The following is a 12,470-nucleotide window of genomic DNA, read 5'->3' on the forward strand; positions in this document are numbered from 1 at the left end:
CCTTGTCAGCACTTCAGCCCCTCTGAGATCTCTCTGCATCACTCTGCTGTTCTCAGTAACATTTGGTGATAGCAAGACTTTGAGGAGATGAAAAGTAACTTTTCAGAAGAGTCAGTAACCCTTATCTGGAAAAAGATGTGCACTACTCCATGGGCAAGTCCTAAATCAGAACATGCTACTGGTTGATAGTGAAGATGCTGGAAAGGGTAAAGAAGAATCATTTCTTTTTAATGTCAAAAATGACTTAAATCCAAATTGGCATACTTTTTTTTTTTAACCCTATCCATCTATCACTGAAGAAATCTTAAGTAATTTTTCAAACATATTTTTGACATGCACTGGCTATTTCTGATGGCCTCAAAGCTTACCATAACCTGGAATTGTTTTTCAATCTCTACTGGGGAAAGAAAACAAGACCATCATTACCACAATATTCATCTTGGGTAGCACAAAGTGACATACACAATTCGGACTAGAAGACAAATGTAATAATACCTTACAAATGAATCTCTTCTTTTTCCAAAGTAGATTTGGGAGAAATTATGAATAGAAAAGATTTTAAACCTGAGTCAAGGAAATAGAGTTCTTCATTCATCACAGAAACAAACAGTAGAGAAATGACATAATTTCCCATAATGTCTCTTGATCGAGTCAACCTATTTCACTCATTTTATTACATAGGCCCTGCAAATGCTTTAGATCTTCCCCATCACCTGTCAATTCATGCTTCATTATCCTGCTCCTCAGTGCCATTCAAGGTTGACTTCCTTTCGGATAGTCATTCATGTCCAAACAGGAGTCATGCGTGTCATTTTCCTCCCTACTGTCAATTCAAAACATGGTTTACCATAATTGTATATTTTAGAAGTCATAGTGAGCTCAATTTTCTCTGCCAAAGAGAGGAAAGAATTCAGACTTTGTAGGAAAAGTGACTAAGGAAAAGTGAATCTGCAGCAATTTTGCTGGGAGATTATGAGTTAAGATAGAGTGTTTTCTCCACCTTATAATTCCACAGAGTGCCCAAAAAGGGCCTTTGGTAAACCCTGTCATGAAGTACTTTTTAAGAGCATGGTTGTGAACAGAAGAACAAAAATCTCTATGAATTTCTCAGAGAAAGCCATGGCTTTAGCCTGCTGCAGTTTCTCTGTGAATGAGTAAGTCTGTCTGACACAGAGGACAAGGTTCAGATTGAGCACTTCAGGTCCAAGACAGCACAGTCAATTCTCTTTGCTCCGTGTGGGACAAAACCTACTGTGCCAATCCCGTGAGGAGGAGCTGCTCCAAACCCATACATTTTTCTAACTACATCATCACTGGCCACTGACATGGTTTCTGTCCCTTCTGCCACAGTCATAGTCGAGGAAATACTACTCATAATGAAATCAAATGAACAAACATTTAAGTACCTACTGTGAGCTGTTACCCTTTTATTCTTGTCTTCAGCTCTGTCTGAATCAGTTTAATTATCTCAAATGCACTCAGAAGAAAAGTGAGAATGGGAGAGGTTGTTGAAAGAAAATCACCTCGGGAATACATGGTAAAACCCAGATCTGATGGACTCCAAAGCTCATATTTGGTCCCCTTCACAACATTGTATTCAATACATAAGTTTTATGCTTAAAGATCCTCAGGTTTAACCTTCACATCTACAAGGGCAGAAACTGTGGCGCCTATTGGGTAAATGACTTAGTCAAGGTCACATAACCTTGAGTGAGTTAGAGCTAGCACCAGCACTTAAACTCGTGATTCCCAGCTCAGCTTTCTTCTGCACAAATTCAACTTAAAACAATGATGATAGATATTCTAATAACAATCATCAATATTATTGTCACCATTGCCAATGGAAACCATACTTTTAGTTATCATTGGAACTTCCATAGAACTATCACATTATTCCCTGTGGTCTCATTGTTTCATGTGTCCTGGAAATAACAGCATATTTATCATGGAGCATGTACTGGTTCAGTGACAGAATGATATCATTAGAGTCAGAGATTTGGAAGTCTTGACTTTCAGTGTGTTAAGACTTAACATTTTAAAATATAATTGTGTGTCTAAGGATGGACAAGATAGCCTATTTGATCTTTTCACTTCTCTGAGCTTTGTTAGAACTAGGTTTGTTTCTAACCAAAAAGAAATAGAGAATACTTTCATTTGACTGTCTTGATGAAATGCTGATGCCTTCTCTCTGCGTGTTTTTTTTTTTTTTTTTAAGAGAGGATCTATGTTATTTATCAGATTTTCAAAAGATTAGATTCTGTGCTGCCTGGACAATAAATTATTTTAAGTTACATGATTTTATCAACCCACAATATATGGAACATACAGAAACTGTATGGAAATAGGGGCAGTCTGCATATGTTTGCTCACTTGGTACAATAGGTGTAGTGCATATTCACCTAACCTTCTTCACATAGTGCTATGCAAACATTTCACTGAATTGATTTTTTTAGAGCCAGGCATTATTCCAACATTGAAGCTCCATAGGAAAATGGAAATGCCAGTGAAAATTTTCTATTTTTAATTTAACTATCCACTGATCCAAATTCGAACTGGAAAAAACCAGGATATTACCATGTAATGGCAATTCTCATGATGATTGTTGCTTTATAACATCATTTGCAAATCAGGCACAAAGATTAATTTAGGACCCATTAATAGAAAAATTTTCAGAGGAACTTGAGCTCAAATTATACCAATCTGTTACTGTTCCAAAATAAACGCATCAGGTGGCATTTAAATGCAGGTGGTTAACCGTTTTATCAGTGTAGATATTTAAGCTATTAGAAATATAATTAGAAAATTAAATTAAACACACAATGTAGATTCTAATTCTAGCAGCACTGTCCTTAGCATTATGCTATTTCTATTGTAAGTTATAAAATGTGCCTAAATTGCACAGGTTTGTTTCTGAGTGATAGCTGAACTCAGATAATTAAGTTGTTAACCATGAACTTCAGTGGTCAACATGGTTATATATCTTTGTCTTACGTCTACTCCTCCTTCTTGTTTCCACAAATCTCAGGGGAGGCAGATGAATGGCACTTGACTCTACCCAGCTACACAGTCGACTGATTAGACATAGCCCTGTACCACAGGTATACTCAATTATATGCCTTTCAGAGAGTCAAGCATTTCCTGAAGCTAAAAGTGTTGAATCTGTTGATTTCACACATTTTATACTAGGAGAAAACTGTGATCAAACATATTTAAACCTTCAATTTTATTTCATAACATACATCCTCCTTCTGCTTAACACAGGAGGTAAAGAGTTTATTGAGATAAAAAGGATAAATCAATTTGCTTTCAAATAATTAAGTCATTAAGGATTGGACAATGACTTCATTTTTAGTAATTAAGTCATCTGTGTGGGGGGAAAATGTGACATTAGATTTAAGGCATAAGTATGTGTCCATCATAATACAACCTTGTATTTAAATTTTAAGGTGTCACACAGAACAAATTCAGTAAAAGGATAATGCCAAAATAATCATATTCGTTGTCATTACCTTAGTAAAAGGAAAGCACTTAGTAAGCACTGCCCTTAATGCTGCTTATATGGTAAGAAAAATGCACAGTGCTGAAAATAAGCCTGCAAGTATTAACTGCAACTAGTAAATTTGCACTATACATAAAATTGGTCTTTCTATTGGTTGAAACCCAACATGTGTTTATTGCTAACATTTTATTTTATAATATATATAATGAGCTGCATATCATTTACATTCTCTATCCACTCTGTTTCTAAACAATCTTACACAAAGGAATATTCAGCTACCTAAATGTATGCCTAGTGTAAGGAAGACATGGATAATTGCTTAAATGCATAGCTTTTTAAGGGAATAAAATATAAATTTCTCCCTTTTTAAAACTCAAAAATAATTATATGTTCTACAGTTAGAAGTCCAGTAGGTCTCCCATACACACTAATCTTAATATCTTTGCTGCTAGCCAAACCTTCAAGAAGCTCTTAAAGATGCTAAAATCTCTAATTTGAAATAGCATTTGAAGTGGCGAAATGATTATCATCTAACAAGAAACAAGAAGGCTGTCAAGAATCGAAAAATTTTAGAAATCAAGGGATCTTTTCCATGATCTATTTCCTGACCAACACAACTGTCAAGGCCTTTGATTCCTAAACTTTATTATAAGCTAAGCACTAAACAATTTCTGCCTGTTTTGGCTTTAATGAAGGTAGATATAATTTCTGAACAAGTTCAGGAAAGTACTTCTTTCAAGCAGGGAAACTGCTTAAATTAATTAAGCTAATTAGGTTAATGAATAATTAAGGTAATTCTTTCTTCCCCCACAATTCAATATCTTCATCTCTTAGTCATAAACCTCAAATAGTGGTATTAGAACTCCTAAATACAATCACATTATACATGTTTAATATTCTATATCACAATTAAGACTAATTTTTTTTTGGCTTTTTTCTTAGTTTATAGCTTAAATAAGAATGGGCATCTTTCAGATATTGAGTATCTCTCTAATTAGGAAATATAAATATCATAAATTAGAAATTAGTCTAGACTAGAGATCTTCAGATATAAAAAATATTTTTAATAATAACTCATTTCAAGTATAATAGGTTCATAAGCATTTATCTGTTGCAAAAGAATATTTCATGTACTCCTTTAACTACTCAAGAAGGTATGTACATTTATCATATTTTCATAGTTAAGTAACTGAAGACTCAAAAATATGAAAAGGCTTGCCCAAAGTCATACAGCCTGAGCATAATAGAGCTTGGATTTGACTGTTTCAAAGGAATTATTAAATCCTTTTAGCACTTGGCTTAGTTTTGGAATGTGAATATGGTATTACTTCTCTAAATATATATTTCTATAATCTGTATATTTCCAATGAATTATCCAACTGCTGAGAAATGAAAAATTGGTTAAAAAGAAAAAAAAGATAGTAAAGAAAGATTTAACTGAATTGGTCAAGTGGTACTTTGTGACTTTTGTCTTCTAGGCCTATATCCTCCTGAACACATTGTCAATAGTTACCCAATGTTGCATTTTAATTTAGGTATAAAGTCATAAAACTGGATTTTAAAGAATAAAGATATATTGCTATTTACTCCCATGATAACAGACATAATTCTGTCAGTCAGTCATCTAACTTCAACTAACCTCTGTCATCCCCCTCACCGCTAAGGGGCAATACAGCCGCACACATGTCACTATAATTAGCGTGCAGCAGCAATTTTCATTAGACCAATGATCTCCAATAAGATTTTCCCAAGGGCTGCATTCAGTTATATGTAATAGTTAGGTGGGCCACTCATGTATTAGCATATAATTTGCACATGATTTGCATCTGCATTTAAAGATTGCATCATATTTCTCTGAATATTTCAAGTAAAAGTGTAATTACTACAACACTGAAGGTGATGATTTCTATTTTTCTGTACTATCCTACCATATCTGACCCAGATGGCTTATAATAGACTAGCTCAGCAGAAAACCAGGAGAACCCAGAGGGGAGGAAATAGTCAGTAGAGATGGTTAGGGTCAATAGAAATATTTGAGGGGGCACTACTGATGATTGCTGAAAGTATGTTGCATTCGACAATTTTTCTCTTTTGTAAGGATAAAGGAATAACTGCACATTGGGTGGGCCTTCTAAGAAATGCATTTCTAGTTACTGCTGCTATCTTGTTGAGTATCTTTTTTTCAAACCTCATTACAGGCTAAATGGCAAATTATCTGTTATCACTTGGGAAATCTCAGTTACCTCTTAATTCTAATAGTGTAGTCACATAACAACTTTAACTGAGTTTTCTTCTAAACCTAATTACTTTCTGTTTTGAACACTAATTTTAAGTGAAGAGCTCTCTTTTTTCCCTTTAGTTTTTTATACGTATGGACCAATTCTACATAACTGGAGAGCATTCCCTCTTCCACTTCAAGAGCTTTCTGGTTGTTAGTATTTGGTTAGGTAGAGGAAAAGTTACAAGAAAGGGAACAAGATTTATATAGAAAAAAAAAAATCAGAAACAAGTGGCATTAAGTACACACATAAGCATATGAAAACATATTTACTCACACATTTTAATACATACTTGCTCTTATATTTATGTTAGATGATGGTAAAGAATGGATAGTTAGATGGACAGGTGAATGAATGGATGACAGGCAAATAATTATAAAACTCTTGCATTGAAAATATATACTTTATTAAGAAATCACTTTCTGAATATCATACATTAAAGCATATATATGGAATCTAGAAAAATGATACAGATGAACCTATTTGCAAGGCAGGAATAGAGACACAGACTTAGAGAATGGACCTGTGGAAACAGAGGGGTAAGGGGAGGGTCAGACGAATTGGGAGATTAGGATTGACATATCTACACTGCCATCTACAAAATAAATAGCCAGCGGGAATCCGCTGTCAAGTGCAGGGAACTCAGCTTGGTGCTCTCTGGTGACCTAGATGGGTGGGATGGAGTGGGGGAGTTGGGAAGGAGTTCAAAAGGGAGGGTATATATGTATTCATATAGCTGACTCATGCTGTTGTATAGCAGAAACTATCACAACATTGTAAACAATGATACTCCATTTTAAAAATATTTAAAGTAAATAAAGAATAGATGTTTTCAAGTAAAACAAAATTAGATATAGCTATCTATAAGTTCCACCAGAATTTTAACTTATGCTTTCCTGTCTCAGATGATCAGAATCATGTGGAGACAGAAAAGCAAAATGTTCTTTACCTACTCTTTGAACTTCCAGACCAGTAATCAATAGAAAGTGTTCAACCATTTCTCAGTAATCAAGAGGACCAATTGCCCAGCATTAAGGCGATAGAGCCAGGACTTGAACCTGTGTCTGTTTGGAAGCAGAACAGCAGGAACAAACTTAAGTAGTTATCAGTACCTTGATCTTGTAGCTCAGTGATCATGTCTATATCCAAATAATTAGTTAACATTCTCAACAATGACTAATAGAGGAGATAAAAAAATCTACTTTTCCCTTGTCTTCTTTTATGCTATTTGTCCTTTAACATCAAAATTCTACTATGACTGGGTGCCATCAGTAACACATGCCTTTGATATATAACGTTGTATCCCCCGACCATGACTATGCTAAGAATATAGTGAATTCTCCATGAGCAGTTTTTTTATTAGATGAATAAAACAAATGATGAATATTCAAGTACTATACATGGAATTTTATTACCATGGGAAGGAGTTCATGATATATTAAATTGAAATGTAGATTACAAAACAGTTCTTTTAGAATGATCCCATACTGAGGGAAAAAATATGTATGTCTTCAAGGAAGGACAAGTATTAATGTCTATGCAGTTATTTACAGTGTGGATTTTTTACAAACTTTTTTTATTTTGAGGAAAAGAATATATTTTTATAATAAGAGTAAATGTTTTATATTTGTTTTGTTGATTTTAAAAGTGGTCCCTTCTTATACATTTCCATAGTACTTTCTGGAAAACAGTTGGAAAGGCTACATTGCAGTTAGTTTTCCAGTGTTCCAATTTGAAATGTGGCCTTAACCTTCTTACTCAAGAACTTCAGCTTCTTATATCATTTACTGTCCACTGTTATTTGTGTAAAAACTGTCTCTTCCTTTAAACAGAGAAGTGTTTTAAGGACCAGAAGCCATATTTTGGAGCTATCTCACCATTACACCAATCCTAGAAATAAGGTTCATAATAAATAGCCAATGCCAAAAAATATGTATTAAATATTTGGTAAATCATTCATCAAAACCAAAGAACTCACATATTTTTCATTTTAATGTAGGTAATATCTCCACTGATTTTTTTTTCATAAAGAATTACTACTTGGGCTCACTGGTGAACCAATTAGAATAATGATAATGTTTTTTAGTTAATTTATTTTTTAAATTGAGGGATAATTGCTTTATAGAATTGAGATGGTTTCTGCCAAACATCAACATGAAGATAACAATGTTTTGTTATCAACAGATAACAATAATCTATTGTTATCAATAGATAGCAACTATGTTGTTGTTGTTTTATATCAGGGCTAAACTCTATATGTTTATGCCACTCAAAGTTGCCCTTTTCAGAATAATCCATGAACTAGGATTTTCCTATTCCAATATATTATTTTTTTTTCTTCAGAATACTGTTTGAGCTACATATTTGATAAGATCATATGTATTTGTAGGCTAAGTGCAATAACAGTTTAACTTTCTAGGTAACAAATGTGATAATGCCTGAACCCAGAGGAATATTTCTAATTATAGACACTTCAGGTAACATAGCAAAGAATGGAAAAAAAATATTCTAAGTCAGTTGAATTTACAAGTATTTTGTGCTGTATTTACAAAGTAGATTCTCTTGGATAGCAAAAGCTCAATGAATAGTCTTCACATTTTAATGTTTCCTTCAGCTCTTGGGGCTTAGCAACCTTGGTGTTAAGCAAATGTGTAATCATAGCAATTACTCTCAAATTTTTCTTTAGCAGCAGAGTTAGTTTATTGTTCTAAATTCTTGAAATTACAGAGTAGTATAAAAAGGAGTAGAAGGCTATGTGAACTGGAACTTCAGAATAACTCTTTAAACAAGGTCAAAGCATATCACCATTATTCTATGTGATAGTCATTATTATATTTACTAAGAATCTGTAATACAGCACAAATTTCAGTACAGTAAAGAACAAACATGTGTTGCTGGTGAGAATGTTTTGAAAATAGCACTTTGTAAATACACTTGGAAAAAAATTAAAATACAAACTTTGAAGTTCCATTTATACTTTTGGCAGACTGTTTCAAATTCCTGTAAGCCTACATATTTCATATAAATTTCTTCTCCTTCCTTAATATTGAGCACCTGAGAAAAATCACATAAGGATTTAAGAAACCTGATTTTGACTAAATAAATACCAAAATGAAATGATTATTCATGATACTAGTTGGCCTCTTTAGATATGTACCTAAGACTGTGGGTATGTAAATCCACCATGTTTAACTGAGTACATCAGAGCTGGAGATTGAATTATCCACAACCCAGGGATAGAAATAATTATATTAGAGCTCATTTCAGACCATGTAGTTCTCTATTAGTAATTGTATTGGGCTATTGAGACACAACCATTAGAGACATAAAATGGTCATTTTGTATATTAGTAGTAAAAGAAAAAATCATAAACCTTTAAGGAGAATTCATAAAATATGTACTTTTGACTCACAGTTAAAACATTGATTAAATTGCACTCTACAAAAGCAGGCATTAAAAAATAGGAGGCATCACCAAGGAGGCCGACTACCAACAACCACCTTAACTTTTTACAAGTATCCAGTCACCAAAAATCTAATAAGCACAGAACTTTGAAACACATATATTATTAAATGCACCTAGAAAATGGAGATGCTTGCCATCAAACTGCTCAACGTCTTGAAGAACACCCTTATAGCCAAGAGCAACATTAAGCTGGTAGAGATGCTCAAAGTCTATGGCTCAATTTTTTTTCTTAAAACGTTTCAGAGGTTTCTAAATAAAATTGGACTTTGCACAATAAATACCCTTATTATAACTATTCAAAGAAAAACATCTAATTGGGCAACTATTTCAAAACCTACTTATTGTTTTTCACTATGTTGTTGTTTAGTCACTAAGTTGTGTCCAACTCTTTGCGACCCCATGGGCTACAGACCACCAGGCTCCTCTGTCCATGGGATTACCCAGGCAAGAGTACTGGAGTGGTTTGCCATTCCCTTCTCCAGGGGATCTTCCTGACCCAGGGTTCAAACCCTGGGCTCCTGCAGCGTAGGGACATTCTTTACCATCTGAGCCACACCATAACTGTCTCTAAGCCTTGGATTTATATTGTATTATTTTGTTTCCCTGTAAGCCTACAAATATAGGTAGATGCTTCACATGAATTAACTTGCTTACTCCTCACAACATGGTGTTGTGAGATCTATAATTTGTCCCACTTAAAATAGAGAAAAGTAAAACACAGAAAGGCATAGAATTTTGCCCAGTGTCATGGATCTAGGAAGTAGCACATTTGTGATTCAAAACCACCAGATATTCAAGTTCCAGGACCATATGTTTATTTTCATCAGTTCCAAAGTTCATTTTGAACATTGTTAAATAAATCACTTCTTACTTTTACTGTTGAAAGTTAAATACTTAAATGCTTATTGTATTCTCTTGTTCTCAAAAGAAAATTGAAACAATGTAAGAAGGGCAGTGAATCGTGGCTTTATCAGTCACCCTCCAAAACCCTCAACTTTTCCTCATCCAACATTTTAAGTGCTGATTATGTTGAGGTGAGTTTATAAAATTGGCCACTTGTTTTTTTAAGCTAAAAGAAATAAAAAAGATACACAGTCTATTGAATAATCATTTATTTTTTTGCAACTATTCCCTCAAACTACATTGAAAGCTAAATATGATCTCCATAAAAATTCCCAATGGCAATGCCACTAAACAGAAAAAAAAAAAAAAGTCAGTTAATTATGCCACATGTCATTTAGGCAAGTTGTCTCTTAACATTGAAATATTAATTATATGAGCTACCTTCACAAGCTAAACACATCTTAGAGTCACAATCAGACATGTGGAGTCACAGTCAGACTTAGGCTGAACTTATACCTCAGGGATGGTGTCTTTGAAAAATCAAAGTATAAGTCAATATAAATTTAAACATCTCAACTGACTCATAGAAAGCGTGGTACAAAAACCGACCCCTGGCCACATGTCAATGTCTTCCAGTCAGTTCTAGAATTCTCTTCTATGGAAATACATATATCAGGCAATCACATAGGTCATATAATTCCAGAAATTCAGAAAAGTTTCATGGTCTCTTTTGGTCCTTCTTAAATAAACTCACTGATGTTACTTGCTGGTTGACCTACCCAGTTCCTGCTCTTATCCTGACCAGATTTAAAATGAATTAACTTTTATTAAATGCTATTTTTAGTGCAAATACCATCCCCCACTACCACAAATTACGTAGTTGGGCTTCCCATATTTGGGGAAATTGCAGGGATCAGCACATTGGTGTGAAATGGATGAACCTAACTGGGAAAACCATCTTCATGGGCATGGTACCTCCCCTACCAGGTAAGTGTAAATATCTACTATTTTTAATAGTATACGTTAGGTTGGGAGTTTTAGCAATATTATTTCACAAGTAACCCCAGTTTTACAAAGGAGGAAGCTGACACTCAGAGAAATCGAAGACTCTGGCTCTAGGATAACCAGGCAGCCAGTAAATGGCAGAACTAGTACACAAACTCACATCTTTATACTATAAAATAATTTATAATATAAAAGACTTTATAATATAGAAGAATTTTAAAGAGCCATCACATGAAATTAGATGTACTTTCAAAGGGTGGTCATACTCTGGCCACACCCTAACCCTAGCAAAGATGGCCTTATTTTTATAGTAGGGCTTGACTCTGAGATTTTCTGCCAAGAACCCTTTGCCCTGAGCCTCGGGCCACTTAGCTAGGGCCATAAGCCCTGTTTAGCTTCAGCCAGTCTTCTTTTCAAAGGCATATATTTCTGTTGTCTCTTCCTAGACATGACTCAGGTCCTAGTAAGTTCCTCCTTAACCCAGCAATTGCCTGTCCCTTGGACTAATCCTCTCTTATCCTATTCCTAGAAGAAAGGGCAATGGGAGCAGTGTTTTAGAGTGGAATGAGAAGGGAAGAACAAATTTTAACTATTTCACAGTTGTGCATGTGCATGCTAAGTCGCTTTGATCATGTCCAACTCTGTGCAACGCTGTGAACTGTAGCCCGCCAGGCTCTTCTGTCCATGGAATTCTCCAGGCAAGAATACTGGAGTGTGTTACCATGCCCTCCTTCAGGGGATCTTCCCCATTCAGGGATCAAACCCTCGTCTCTTATGTCTCTTGCATTTGCTGGTGGGTTCTTTACCACTAGCACCACCTAGGAACTCATTTCTTAGTTAAATCAGACTAAACCTAGCTAAATAAATAAACATGCTATTATATAGATAGATCTTGTGAAAGCCTCTCAGCCTGGTCTGACTCTGTGCAACGCCGTGGACTGTAGCCCACCAGGCTCTTCTATCCATGGAATTCTCCATTCAAGAATACTGGATTGGGTTGCCTTGCCCTCCTCCAGGAGATCTTCCTGACCCAGGGATCAAAACTGGGTCTCCTGTCCTGAAAGCAGAATCTTTACAGTCTGAGCCACCAGCGAAGAGTACAAACTACATTCCTTGTATGAATGTAGCTGTACAATTATTCCATTTGAGCCATAAGGTAACAACCTCAGGGAGAATTAAATGGCTTAATACAAAATTGGTTTATAAAGGCAGAAATTCTGGACCATTCTTAGTTGTTGTCATCCAATCTGAAATCTTAAATCATAAATCTACTTTTTAAATATTTTATCATTTTAGTTTATATATAAGTATTCTTAGTGGTACTTTCAATCAGACTAAATGAATCACATTGCAATATTTAAGAATGATATTTTAAAAAG

General features: G+C 34.7%; 1 pseudogene; it reads right to left on the reverse strand.

The window, feature by feature from the left end:
- Positions 1 to 10,926: 10,926 nt before the first annotated feature.
- LOC122454095 lies at positions 10,927 to 11,081 on the reverse strand (annotated as a pseudogene).
- Positions 11,082 to 12,470: the final 1,389 nt, after the last annotated feature.

The sequence above is a fragment of the Cervus canadensis genome, chromosome 15 (genome assembly GCF_019320065.1).
Source record: "Cervus canadensis isolate Bull #8, Minnesota chromosome 15, ASM1932006v1, whole genome shotgun sequence".
NCBI classification, from domain to species: domain Eukaryota; kingdom Metazoa; phylum Chordata; class Mammalia; order Artiodactyla; family Cervidae; genus Cervus; species Cervus canadensis.